General features: G+C 38.8%; 1 protein-coding gene across 2 annotated transcripts in view; it reads left to right on the top strand.

Moving 5' to 3' along the window:
• Positions 1-12,550, top strand: part of MTMR7 (myotubularin related protein 7) — a 105,814-nt gene that overhangs the window by 802 nt on the left and 92,462 nt on the right. The window lies entirely within an intron of this gene.

The following is a 12,550-nucleotide window of genomic DNA, read 5'->3' as shown; positions in this document are numbered from 1 at the left end:
CTGCTTTTTTTTTTCCTTCCAGTTTTTGTGTTGGCCGTTCTGAGCAGTTGAGAGAGAAACCAGCTTTCCTAATACAGATGAGAGGAATGGAGTTCTCTGCAGGGGGATTGAATGCTCTTGGGGAGCTTGTTGCATCTAAGGGTTCAGACCCGCCCAGCTCGCTCTTCCGGCGTCCCATCTTCAGGCTGTCAGCCGCAATGGATCTTAACAGGGCGCTCCTGTTTGCCTTAGGTTGAATGATGTTATCAGTCCTACCATCTTCTTGCCTTTTCCAGCCTGTTTCATTCTTTGGGGAGAAGGGTGCAGCTTATACATTCGTCTACTGGTGTGTTTTAAACAACACCAGCTTTTGTCACTCAACAAAAGCGCCTGGTCCCTCATCATTGCAGTTAAATAACACTGGAAACGTTGATCGCTTTACCAAACCCTACTCATAGTTGTACTAGTAATATAACTGAGAGTGGAAAAGATGATCGACATTCCTGTCTGATCAAAACCCTAAACTAGCGGAAGAATATACTTTAAAAGCCTGTTGGTTCTCTCCTGTTACTGCCACCACAGCTCCTTGCGTTTCCAGGATGAGCTCCTGTTGGAAATCTAGGCCTTTCAGAGAGTTAAGTCAAAGCAAGGTCTGAGTGGTCAGAACTTAGGTGGCCCCACAGATCCCACTCATTTCATGGGGAGAGGAGGGCCATTGCTTTGACTTAAGTCCGGTAAGAAGAAGTCATTCCTAAATTCTGGAATGGTTCCTAAGTATCTCTTTGTAAAAGCAGCTTTACAATTATCTCGTGCCCGTGGAAGAATAAATCTTTTAGTTTGCCAGAGAATGTTAGTTCCAACAGTAGATTTAAATTGTATTGATTTTGCCCTGTGGAATTAAATTGTTGCTTCACAATCAGGAAATTGTAAACTTAGAAGAGAGTGCCATAAACTACAGGATAGGTGCCTCAAAGCTTTCAGGGTTTAAGTGGTACTAAATAATTTATTCCAGAATGACGAATTTAACTCATGAACTCCCTCTGCCTTTGCCAAGGTCAGCCTTTCTTTGTCGTGATGAAGGGGCCTTTAAAAAAATGCTATCTGATGTGAATGTCAATAGCAAGAGCGATAGAGTGATAGGGCACCGGGTGCCATTTTCCTAGAGAATATGAATTTGAGGAGTTAAGGCTTTTTCTAGTGTATATTCAGACTAACTGTGTGCAAAGCCATGTGTGTAAGCCTGAGCAGCAAGCAAGATTCTCATTTATTCTTACGGTTGGTTTTCATAAACACCCTCCAAGCAGTGTAGTACTTCAAATCAGAAATCTCCTTTTATCAGGAAATGGAAAGGAGTGAGGGAAAATGGAGAACTATCTGAAATGTCATTGAATTGGGGGTCATTAACATTTAGGATAATGCGAGTGTAAAAAATAAAGAGCTACAGAGGTTGGGTGGATTCGATTTATTCATTCATTCATTTCACTCTACGAGCATTTGAGAACCTTTCATGTACAATGCTCTGTGTTAGGTCCTGGGAGCATGAAACGTCAGGGAGCTCCCATTCTGGGAGACAAGGCAGTTGCAAATCTGGATAGAGATATACAGTGGGCAGTGGGCAGAGAGGGGAGAATGGATGGAGGATTGGCTCTACCATAAAGGGAGAAGGAAGCCTTCTTAGAAGAGCTGAGTGTTACTCTGCAAGGCATCAAGGAGGACCAGGAGCATTTGAGACAGCTGTCTTGCAGTTGTGTAAATAAGATGTATTCTCGCAACTAAGATGTATTCTCGTAAATCCTTACAACCTCAAAGAAGCTGAAAACCTTAACGGTGAAAAGATAAAAATGATTCCTTGAGGATAAACAGCATCTCTTCATTTTAAATTTTTAAGTGCAAAACTAATTTTTGCAGCATTTAAGTCTGTAACTTGTTTTGGTAGTTATTAAATTGCAAGATCAGTTGTTTATTAGAGCCACCCCTAATTGAGGACAATAAAACCGTATTATCTGCCAAAAAACCCCACAAACAAAACTAATTTTTGCAATGTAAATGAAAAAGCGAGCAAGACTACCTACAGATCACTTGTTGTAAAATGCATAATATTGATGGTCATATTCATCTTTATTATTTACTTCCATTATACTCTGGGGGAGCCGAATGGGTAACTTCACTTAGACTTCATGATTTCACATCTTGGGTGGCTTATACAGAGTATGCACAAAGTTTGTTTATCTGACTACGGTGGGTTTGAGCGATATTTACCATGTGGGTAGCAGGGTTTTATTTTAAGAGGAAAAGAAATGCATGCGTGTGCAATGTACAGTTGCTTTCTGCCCACCGTGAAAGTCAGTCATTTACTCTTTGTAGACTGCGCTCCCCATCACAGCCCCTGTGTGCTGCTTCAGTCTCTGGAGTGCGGTTTAAGGAGACAGATGCACATGAATGAATAATCTGGAGTGCTTTGCACATGTTTCTTCCTGGGTGTGTGTGTGTGTGTAAGTGAAGCCTTTAATAGAGCAGATGCTAAGCAGGGTGTTTCTCTTGCAGAATGATTCCTCTACAGAAAGAAAAATGTTCCAAGGGAGAGCTAGTTTGCAGTTGGGTTGAAGTGAGGACACCAAGCTTACCCGCAGTCATCACAGTGAACTTTGGGGTTTCTCCTTCACTGTCTGGCTTTCTTTACCTCTGACAACTTGCTGGCAAGAAGATGCCCTGCAAGAAGGTTAGGGATAGTTTGAGTTCAAGTCCGACTTAGTTCTGTGAAGAGGCATCAGGGTTCCTAGAAGCAGCCTGAAGTGTGTTATTAACCTCCTAACTGGTCTCCTAGTTTTCTCTTTGCTCTCTAATCCATTCTCCACAGAGGAAGCCTGAGTGATGTTTTGTGACAAATTGATCATCTTACTTCCATGTTCAAATTCTTGGGTAGCTTCCCTTTGTACCCAGGATATAGAGACTCTCCACGGCAGCCAGTGGGGCCCTGCGTGGACTGACTCTGCCTACTGCCCCAGCCTCATTCTGTGACCATCTCATTGTTCCTTCCCCTCTGATCACCACTGGCTTCCATGGGTTTGTCACATGTGACAGGTTCTTTTCTGCCTCAGGACTTTTGCACTGCCATTCCCTCTGGGGCATACTCTTATCCTCACTCTTCACCTGGCCCCATCTCTCGTCTTTCTAGTTTCAGATTAAATATAATTTCCTCAGAGAGGCTATTGTCCAATTCCCCATCGAAATCAGGTCTGCCTGTCATATTCTATCACCGTATTTTCACCTCATGCCCCTTGTTACGAGTTTTAAATTTATTTGGCTGATTATTTGTTTAATATGAAGTTCCCCTGCTGGACCAGAAGCCCAGTGAAGGGGAGGATCATATCTTGTTCACCTGTATCTGCAGCACCCAACATAGTTCTGGGCACCAAGTAAGCACACAGTAAATTAATGAATAATCGAGTAATAGAAGGGATGACTAATTCTTGATTTCAGCACTTTGGTTTTTAGTATTTGCTTGAGTAATCCAAGCCTCATATGCCTGGTACCCGTGACTGGTACAGTATTGTGAACCTTGCAATAGTGTTAAGTACTTGTGGGTGTCAATATATTATGTAAAATATATAGCATATATATAATTATATGTATTTTGTGATTATATATAGTTTTAATATGGTAGAATTCAAATAACATAAAATGCACCCTTTCAGTCATTTTAAAGTGTACGGTGTTTTTTAGTATATTTACAGCGTTTTGTAACTGTCACTACCATCTAATTCAGAACAGTTTTATCATCTCCAAGAGAAACCCATTATCTATTAGTAGTCAGGCGTCATTCCCCCTCCAGCCCATGGCAACTGCCTGTCTACTTTAGTCTCCATTGGATTTGCCTATTCTGGACATTTCATATAAACGGAGTAATATAACATGTTGGCCTGTGATCATTTGCTTCCTTCATTTAGGATAATCTTTTCTGAGTTCATCTAAGTTATAGCATGCATTGGTACTTCATTACTTTTTGTTGCAGAATAATATTTCATTCTCTGGATGTACCACATTCTGTTTCTCCATCCATCAATGGATGGCATTTGGGTTGTTTCCACTTTTTGATTATTATCACTAGTGCTCCTCTGAACATTTCATATACTTTCCTTGTATGTGAACGTAAGTTTTCAGTTCTCTTGGCTGTATCTCTAGAAGTGAAATTACTGGGTCATATAGTAACTCTATGTTAAATTTTTGAGGAAAATGAAATTACATCTTATATGTTTTAAAACTAAATTCTTCCCCTTCATATGCATTCAATAATATAGAGTGATTTATATAGTATACAGAGTCTGGGTACTTTGGAAATCATTGTTTAAATGGTGTAAATAGATAGGTTTACATCAAAAGGGAATATAGATTTTTATTGTTATACGTTGAAACAGTTTCTTAGAAAAACAACCCAGTGAGCATGAAGTTATATTTATAACACTCCAAATTCACTTCTAATTTATGATAAAATGCCATTTTTTACATAGTCATAAATAGCATGCCTTTTCTGTTACTGAAGTTTTTGCCCGCTGTTATTTTGTATATGTGTGTTATATTCAGAAGTCATCCACCTCTTTATTGTTTTAATGATTGCATTGTGTTCATTTGACTATAGTTGGGTAACCTGTCTCCACTATTAAGGATTTGGGTTTCGTGCCCCTGTGAAAATCCCTGGTATGATTTTCTTAATGTATAAGGTCCAGAGCAGAGTGAGTGAGGTTAGGAGCAGTCTTATAGTAAGCGTTCTTATCACACAACATCTTTCAGTATTTGGAAGCTTCTCATATGGCCCAGGATTTAGGCAAATTCTTTGTAGTCCCAGACAGTGGAAATAAAGGGTAGACATTGCAGGGCGGAAGGTCTTGCTTGATATAGAGAAGTTCTTTCCCACAATTTACCTGTTTGTTTAAAAGAAATTAGTTTATCTCTTGAAGGAATAGAGGTGTCTAAGCAGAGTCTGGATGACTCTTGTCAGTGAAGACATGGAGGCATTTCAGGCATCTGAGGGGAGAACAGACTAGAATCACGTTTGAATTTCCTCTGAGCCAAGTGCCCAGCCACATCGAACTTCATGCTTCTCATGCAGAGAACTCACTGTGTCCCTTGGCAATCCGTGACCATGGACAGCTCTAACCATTAAGAAGTTTTCCTTATATTTGGTCAAAATCTGTCTCACTGTAATTTTTAGTAATTGGGTTTAGTTCTGTCCCTTGGGATATTGCCCAATGCATCAGCCCTCCTTCCAGGAAATGGCCTTTCAAGTATTTTGTACCATGCTGCTGTCTCCCTAACCCTTCCCTCCTACTTAAGTAGTTAGCTTAGTACCACCTGCTCTGGCAAACGACCGGTGCCTTGGTTTTAACTCCCTTTACTATCCTGGTTACTTTACTCAATGAGTTAAAAAAAATGTAGGATTACTTTAGGTTTGGTTGAATTGGGAGAGAGTAAAATTTGATAACTATTTTTTAATTGTATATGTCATCAAGTCCCATCTCAGTGGCCTTCTGGTGAGCTTACTGTGGAAGAGAACCCTTAGGTTGTCTCCACATGATGTGCTGTGAAGTCGTGTCTTCTCTGCCTTTTCCTTGAATGATAATGTCTTACACTTTGTTGAATATTATCTCATTGCGTTTAGCTTATTGCTTAATCTCTTACTCTGTTTTGGATCCTGATATGCACCTCCTGTTCCTCTCGGGTTGGTACCATCTACTGTTTAATGAACTTGCCCTCTGTTACCTCATCCATGATCTCATCCAAGATCTCATTCAAGAAAGAAACTAGATTAGGTGGATGTGACTTCTTAGTGACTTAAGCCACTTGCCCCCATCTCCCAGCTTCTCCATCCTCATAGCAGATCCACTGGTTCCCTCAGTTTGGTGCCATCTACCATTTGGTAAACTTGTCCTCTGTTACCTCTCCAAATAGCTCATCAAAGAAAAGAATGAAGTAGTCTGCGATGATGACTGCGTGAATCCGTGATGTTCCCGCTGATTGATGGTTTCCTTTTCTAGGTTCATACAAAATTCCGTTAAAGAAGCCATTTTAGAATCTTGCCTAGAATTCATGTCAAACTCGCCAACTTATAATTACAAAGTTCTATATTCCCCGTTGGAAAATAGCAATCTCAATTGCAAATTCTCTCTGTAATGGAGAGAGATCAGTAGTCATGAGAAGATTGGCTTTCTCCCTGTCATTCCCCACCATTATTCCATTGGCACTAAGTGTTATCTCTTTCATCTTCATTTAACAGATGATAATTTTCAGGTTATATTACTTTTGATTCTATGTTAGAATCAATATAGAAATTAATCACTATTAATATTTGAGTATATTTCCTTCTGGCACTTTTTCTTTGCATGAATACTCAAATTTTTTGTTTGTTTAGAAATTTAGGATCACCCAGTTCAGTCTTGTAATATGCTTCTTTTAACTTACCATATTGTGGTGTTTGAAAACATGTTTTTATAAGACTATGTGATTTTTTATCCTGTGAAAATGTTATCACATTAACCATTTCCACATAAGGCTATTACAATAATGTTATGATGAACATCTTGTTTATTAATTATCTGCATATGTGATTACTCCTTTAGGATAGAGCCCTAGATGGAATTACTGTGTCACAGAAGATAAACAATTATATGGTTTATATATGTTGCCAAATGATTTTCCAAAAATGTTACATCAATTTTCAAAAACAGGATAGAGTGTCTTTCTCACTATACCGTTGCTTTGTTGTTTAAAAATATTTGCTAATTTAAAGGGAGGAATAGCACTTCGTTCTTTCATTGTAATTTTTCTTATTACTGGTGAGGTTGAAGCATTTTCAAGAATGTTTATTGGTTATTTTGTTACTTTTCTGAATTATCTTTTTATATCTTTTCCATTTTAATAATTGGTGATTTTAGTGTGTGTAGTATGTGTGTGTATATATATACACTTATTTAATAACAGCTTTAGTATGTATATATATACTTATTTAATAACAGCTTTACTGAGAATTCACATAAAATTAACCCTTTTTAAGAATATAATTCTGTGCTTTTTTGTGTATTCACAGAGGTATGCGACCATCACAATGATCTAATTTCAGAACATGTTGTCACTCCAAAAAGAAACCCCACACCCATTAGCAGTCACTCCCCATTTCTTCTTCCTGCTGCCCCCACAAACCACTGATGATTTTCTTTCTTTTTTTATTTAAAGATTGGCACCTGAGCTAACATATGTTGTCAATCTTTTTTTTTTTCCCTTCTTCCCAAAGCCCCCCAGTACATAGTGGTATATTCTAGTTGCAGGCCCTTCTGGTTGTGCTATGTGGGATGCCACCTCAGCGTGGCCTGATGAGCAGTGCTAGGTCTGTGCCCAGGATCTGAATCAGCAAAACCCTGGGCCGCCAAAGCAGAGCACGTGAACTTAACCACTCAGTCATGGGGCTGGCCCCAGATGTATTTTCTATCTCTATGTATTTGTCTTTTCTGGACATTTCATGTAAGTTGAATCATACAATCTGTGGTCTTTAGTGGCTTGCTTTTTTCACGTAGCATAATGTTTTCACAGTTCGTCCAAATTGTAGCATGTGTCAGCACTTCATTCCTTTTTATCCATTCTATGGACACACACACATTTTGTTTATCCATTCTTCAGTTGATGGACATTTGTATTGCTTCTGGTTTTTGGCTACTGTGAATAATACTCCTATGAACTTTCGTGTACAATTTTTTGTGCAGGCGTATGTTTTTACTCCTCTTAGGTGGAATTTCACTTCTCTAAGAGTGGAATTGCTGAATCATATGGCAGCCCTATGTTTAACATTTTGAGGCACTGCTGCACTATTTTCCGAAGTGGCTACACCATTTTGAGATCCCACGGACAACATATGAGCGTTCCAATTTTTCCATATCCTTGTCAGCACTTGTTATTTTCTGTCTCTTTTATCATCCTAATGAGTGTTAAATGGTATTCATCGTGGTTTTGATTTGCGTTTCGCTAATGACTAATTATGTCGAGCATCTTTGCATGTGCTTAGTGATCATTTGTGTATCTTCTTTGGAGAACCGTCTATTGAAATCTTTTGTTCATTTTTTAATTAGGTTATTTGTGTTTTTAATTATTGAGCTGCAAAAATTCTATATATATTCTCGATACAAGTCCTTAATCAGATATAGGACTTGCAAATGTCTTTTCCCAGCTATTGGTTTTCTTTCCACTGTCTTGATGGTGTCCTTAGAAGCACAAAAGTTTTTAATTTTTGTGAAGTCCAACTTACCCATTTTTTTCTTCTGTCACTTGTGCTTTTGGTGTCATATCTATGTGTGTGTGTGTCTGTGTGTGTGTGTATATATATATATATATTTTTTTTTTGGCTGAGGAAGATTTGCCATGAGCTAAATAACATCTACGTCAATCTTCCTCTGTTTTGTATGTGGGTTGCCACCACAACGTGGCCACTGATGAGTGATGTAGGTCCTTACTCTAGAACTGAGCCTGGGCTGCTGAAGTGGAGTGTGCTGAACTTAACCACTAGGCCACTGGACTGGCCTCCTATGTATATTTTTTTAAAAGCCTTTTTTCTGATTTTGAAAGTAATACATTACAGAAAATTTAGTTCAAAAGAGTAGCAAGAAAATAAAAGTTATGCATCATCTCAACACCCAGGAAAAACTGTTAACTTTGTATATATTGTCAGCCCTTTTCTTTACATATAAATAGAAAAACAATATAAAACAAAATTAGGTCCATTTTCTCTCTTTCTGTATGTGTGTGTATATAATTTTGGAGGGTGAGAACTTATGTTTTTATATCATCGTCTACCATAAATATTTTTCTCACTTTATTAAACATTTCTCTGAAAAGTGACTTGTCACAACTACATGGTCTCACGTTGCATGAATGCATCATCAATTATTTAGTGTTAGGAGGCAATTCTCCATGGGTCTTCAACGTTTCTGCACTTTTGTTCCGAACTCTCTCTTCAAGGATGCTTTTGTAGCCAACAGCCTTGGAAGATGGAAATAGTTTCTCCCTCAGGGGCAAAGGGCAGATGTGTTTGTTGACCAGGCTAATAAAGATAACATTTTCCTCAGGGGCAAAGGTTGGTCAGAGTTGATAGCAGCCCTCTTATAAGATTGGCTTTTTTTAAACTCTAAGCTTTAAATTTCCTCCCCTGTAACATAGATGTACTCTTCCTGCCGCATCTCTCCGGGCTGCCCCATGTTGCCCCTTAGACTTGGGGAGGGCAAGGGTGGGGAGCTGATGCGAACATGCGACTCACGCTTCCTGGTGTGCAGTGTGTTATAAAGTCCATCGTTTCTGACCTGTGGGTCTAGTGTCTTCTGTTATCATCCATGAAACTGCAGGAGGCTAACTTGTTATGTTGCAAGTGGGTTAAAATCTCAGTCGCTTCACAGTTTTTGACAGTTTTATTTCCTAGTATTTGATATTTAATGTGTCTCCATTTTGTCATTCTAATAAATATCTGTGATAAACATCAATGTATATAAATTGTTGTGCAGATCTCTCTGTTGCCTCAGATTAAATTTCTAAAGTGTATTCTCAGGTTCCTTTTCTATACATATTTTAAATATTTTTGATGACTTCTAGAATTGTCTGCTCCCTGTGTAGCAGAGAAACATTTTAATTTAATTCTTGAGAATGATGTGTGAAGTATGGATTCTCATTAATTTATATTTCTTTGCTTACCGGTGAAATGGAATATATTTTTTGTGGCTGTTTATTACAGTAGCAATACAACAGTAGTGCGGATGAAAGAAAATCCTTAAATGGCACATGCTCTGTGCTAGGCACTGTATTAGTTCATTTGTCCTTACAACTACCCTACGAGGTGAGTACTGTCATTGTTCCCATTTCACAGATGAGGAAACTGAGGTTAAATACGTCAGTCAGCTCTAAGGGACAGAGAGAGGATTCAAAACCAGACAGCGTAGCTCCGAAAGTTTGTGTTCTCAACAACTCTCTCTCTTGTGTTTTCATGTTGACGGCAGGAGAGAGAATACGGTTCGGGTTCTCATTGACTTTACAGTCCCTGTTCCAGGCCTTCTGAAGTCCTGCTTGCATTCCTGCCTTTAGGTGAATAAGCCGCCTCTGTAGTATCAAACATTCCCCACATTTTTTCTTACCATTGCGATTTGATTTTTATCAAAAGAACCAAGCTCGGCATTGTGTTTCGATTTCCATCTGTCTCAAGACAGATTATTGCCCAATTGTTAAAGACTCTTTTATTGCCTGATATTTAGCAATATCGGGGAGGTAGTGTGGGTCATGAGATAGGCTCCCACACTTCAAAAAGACGGCTGATGGGTTTGTTAGAGTGAAATAATCCACTGAAAAGTGTAGCTGTGGCAGTTAGGTATTTCTGTAGTTTTGTGAATAAGAATGGATTGTATGAACCAAATGATCCCAGGAGTTCTGATTAGCATTCCTCAAAACTCAACCACACTTCTTAAAATGCTCACTTGTAGTAGGTTTAGCAAAAGTTTAGTTGTTGTCTGGCTGTCCTGAGTGTGACTTGAGTGTGCAGAACACACAGTGTGCCATAGAACTTAGGAATCCAGAGTCATTCATTCAGTGTTTGTAAGTTCAGGCAGCTGCGAGGTAGTTTTCTAATTAGGGGAATACAGACTCTGTGTGTGTGTGTGTGTGTGTGTATGTTATGGAGAAGATGCTATGAAGAAAAGTAGTGAAATACAAAGGGGAGAGGGATGTTGGTTGGAGTGAGTTAGGATTGTTATTCTATACCTGATGATAATACGACCTTCCTGATAAAATGATATTTGAGCAGAGACCTAAAAAAGTGAGGGAGTGAACCATCTGCGTTTCTAAGGAAAGCAGAGGGGACATCTAGTGCAAAGGTCCTGAAGTAGGAGTGTGCTTGGAGTCTTCAGGAATAGCAGAAAGACAGCATGGCTGAAGAGCAGGGAGTGGAGTTGTTGTGGGACATGGGGTTTGAGAGGGAGCAGCGGCCGATGCTGTGTAATAGACTTTCACTCTGGGTGTGAGGGGATCCATGAAAGGGATCCAAGCTCCGACTTACATTTAACAGCGTCTCAGGCAAAAATAAACTAGGCGAATGTGGGAGGGTCGGCAAAGATGGAATGAGGGGGCCCCGGGGGTAGCAATGGAGTAGTAATAAACTGGATATAGTTTCAAAGTAGCGTGGTGAGGATTTACTGATGGAGGAGATAGGAGAGGAGAGGAAAAGAGGAGTCAAGGAGGACGCCAAGGTTACTGGCCCTGGAACTGGAAGGATGGATTGTTGAGACTGGAACAGCTATAGGAGGAGAATATTGGGAGGGGGTGGGAGGGAATCCAGAGCTCAGTTTTGGACGTGCTGAGTTTGAGATGCCTATTGGACACCTCGGTGATTTCCTTAGTAGGATCCAGGTACCCCCTTAAGGAACTACAGAATAACAGTACAGAGTGACACACTTTGTTATGGGCTGTTTGTTTTTTATCATATGCATTTTATAAAGGTCTCAAATCCTTTTGAAAATAATCTGATGTAAATAAATTCAGTCAATAAATACAAATTCTGGAAAATTTTCTCATAAACTGTATGTTTGTATGTTAGATTGTAGTTCCCTATGGATTTCATTGTTTTGAAGAACTATTTAATGTTGAATATTCTATATTATGTGCATACATAATATATTTATTTCTAGTAGTTTAACTTTTGTTCTTTATTGCCTTTGCCTGTTATCCATCAAGAGGAACTGTAAACAAATACATTTCCCAGCATGAGAGGAAAGTAATATTTGAGGAAATGCTGGATGGTTCCTTTAATGTGAAAGATCCTGCTTTACTTTGCTTTCTCTGGTTTGGGTATTTGCATCTATTTTTAAAAAGCAAATAAATATACTTATAAGTCAATACAACAGCAAAAAAGCAAGCAACTCAATTAAAAAATGGGCAAAGGACTTGAATAGACATTTCTGCAAAGAAGATATACAAATGACCAGTAAGTGTGTGAAAAGATGCCCAACGTTACTAGCTGTTAGGGAAGTGCAAATCAAACCACAATGAGATACCACTTCATACCCATTAGGATGGCTATTGTAAAAAAAAAACCCTGGAAATAACAAGTGTTGGCAAGGCGGGGGAGAAATTGGAACTCTCAGACATTGCTGGTGGGAATGTAAAATGGTGCAGCTGCTGTGGAAAATTGTTTGACAGTTCCTCAAAAAATTAAACATAGCATTACTTTATGACCCAGCAATTCCACTCCAAGGTATATACCCCAAAGAATTAAAAATAGGGATGCAGAAAGTTACTTGTATGCCCATGTTCATAGCTGCATTAGTCACAGTAGCCAAAGGGTGGAAAAAATCCAAGTGTCTAGTAACAGATGAATGGATAAACAAATTGTGGTATTTACAATTAGTGGAATATTATTCAGCTATAAACAAGAAATGAAGTTCTAATACATACTACAAAATGGATGAACCTTTAAGACATTGTGCTGAGTGAAATAAGCCAGACAAAAAAGGACAAATATTGTATGATTCCACTTATATGAGGTATCTATAATGAA

Source organism: Equus caballus, chromosome 27 (assembly GCF_041296265.1).
Source record: "Equus caballus isolate H_3958 breed thoroughbred chromosome 27, TB-T2T, whole genome shotgun sequence".
Classification (NCBI taxonomy): Eukaryota; Metazoa; Chordata; class Mammalia; order Perissodactyla; family Equidae; genus Equus; species Equus caballus.
The sequence above is the reverse complement of the archived record's forward strand: the minus strand, read 5'-3'. Positions and strand labels throughout refer to the sequence as shown.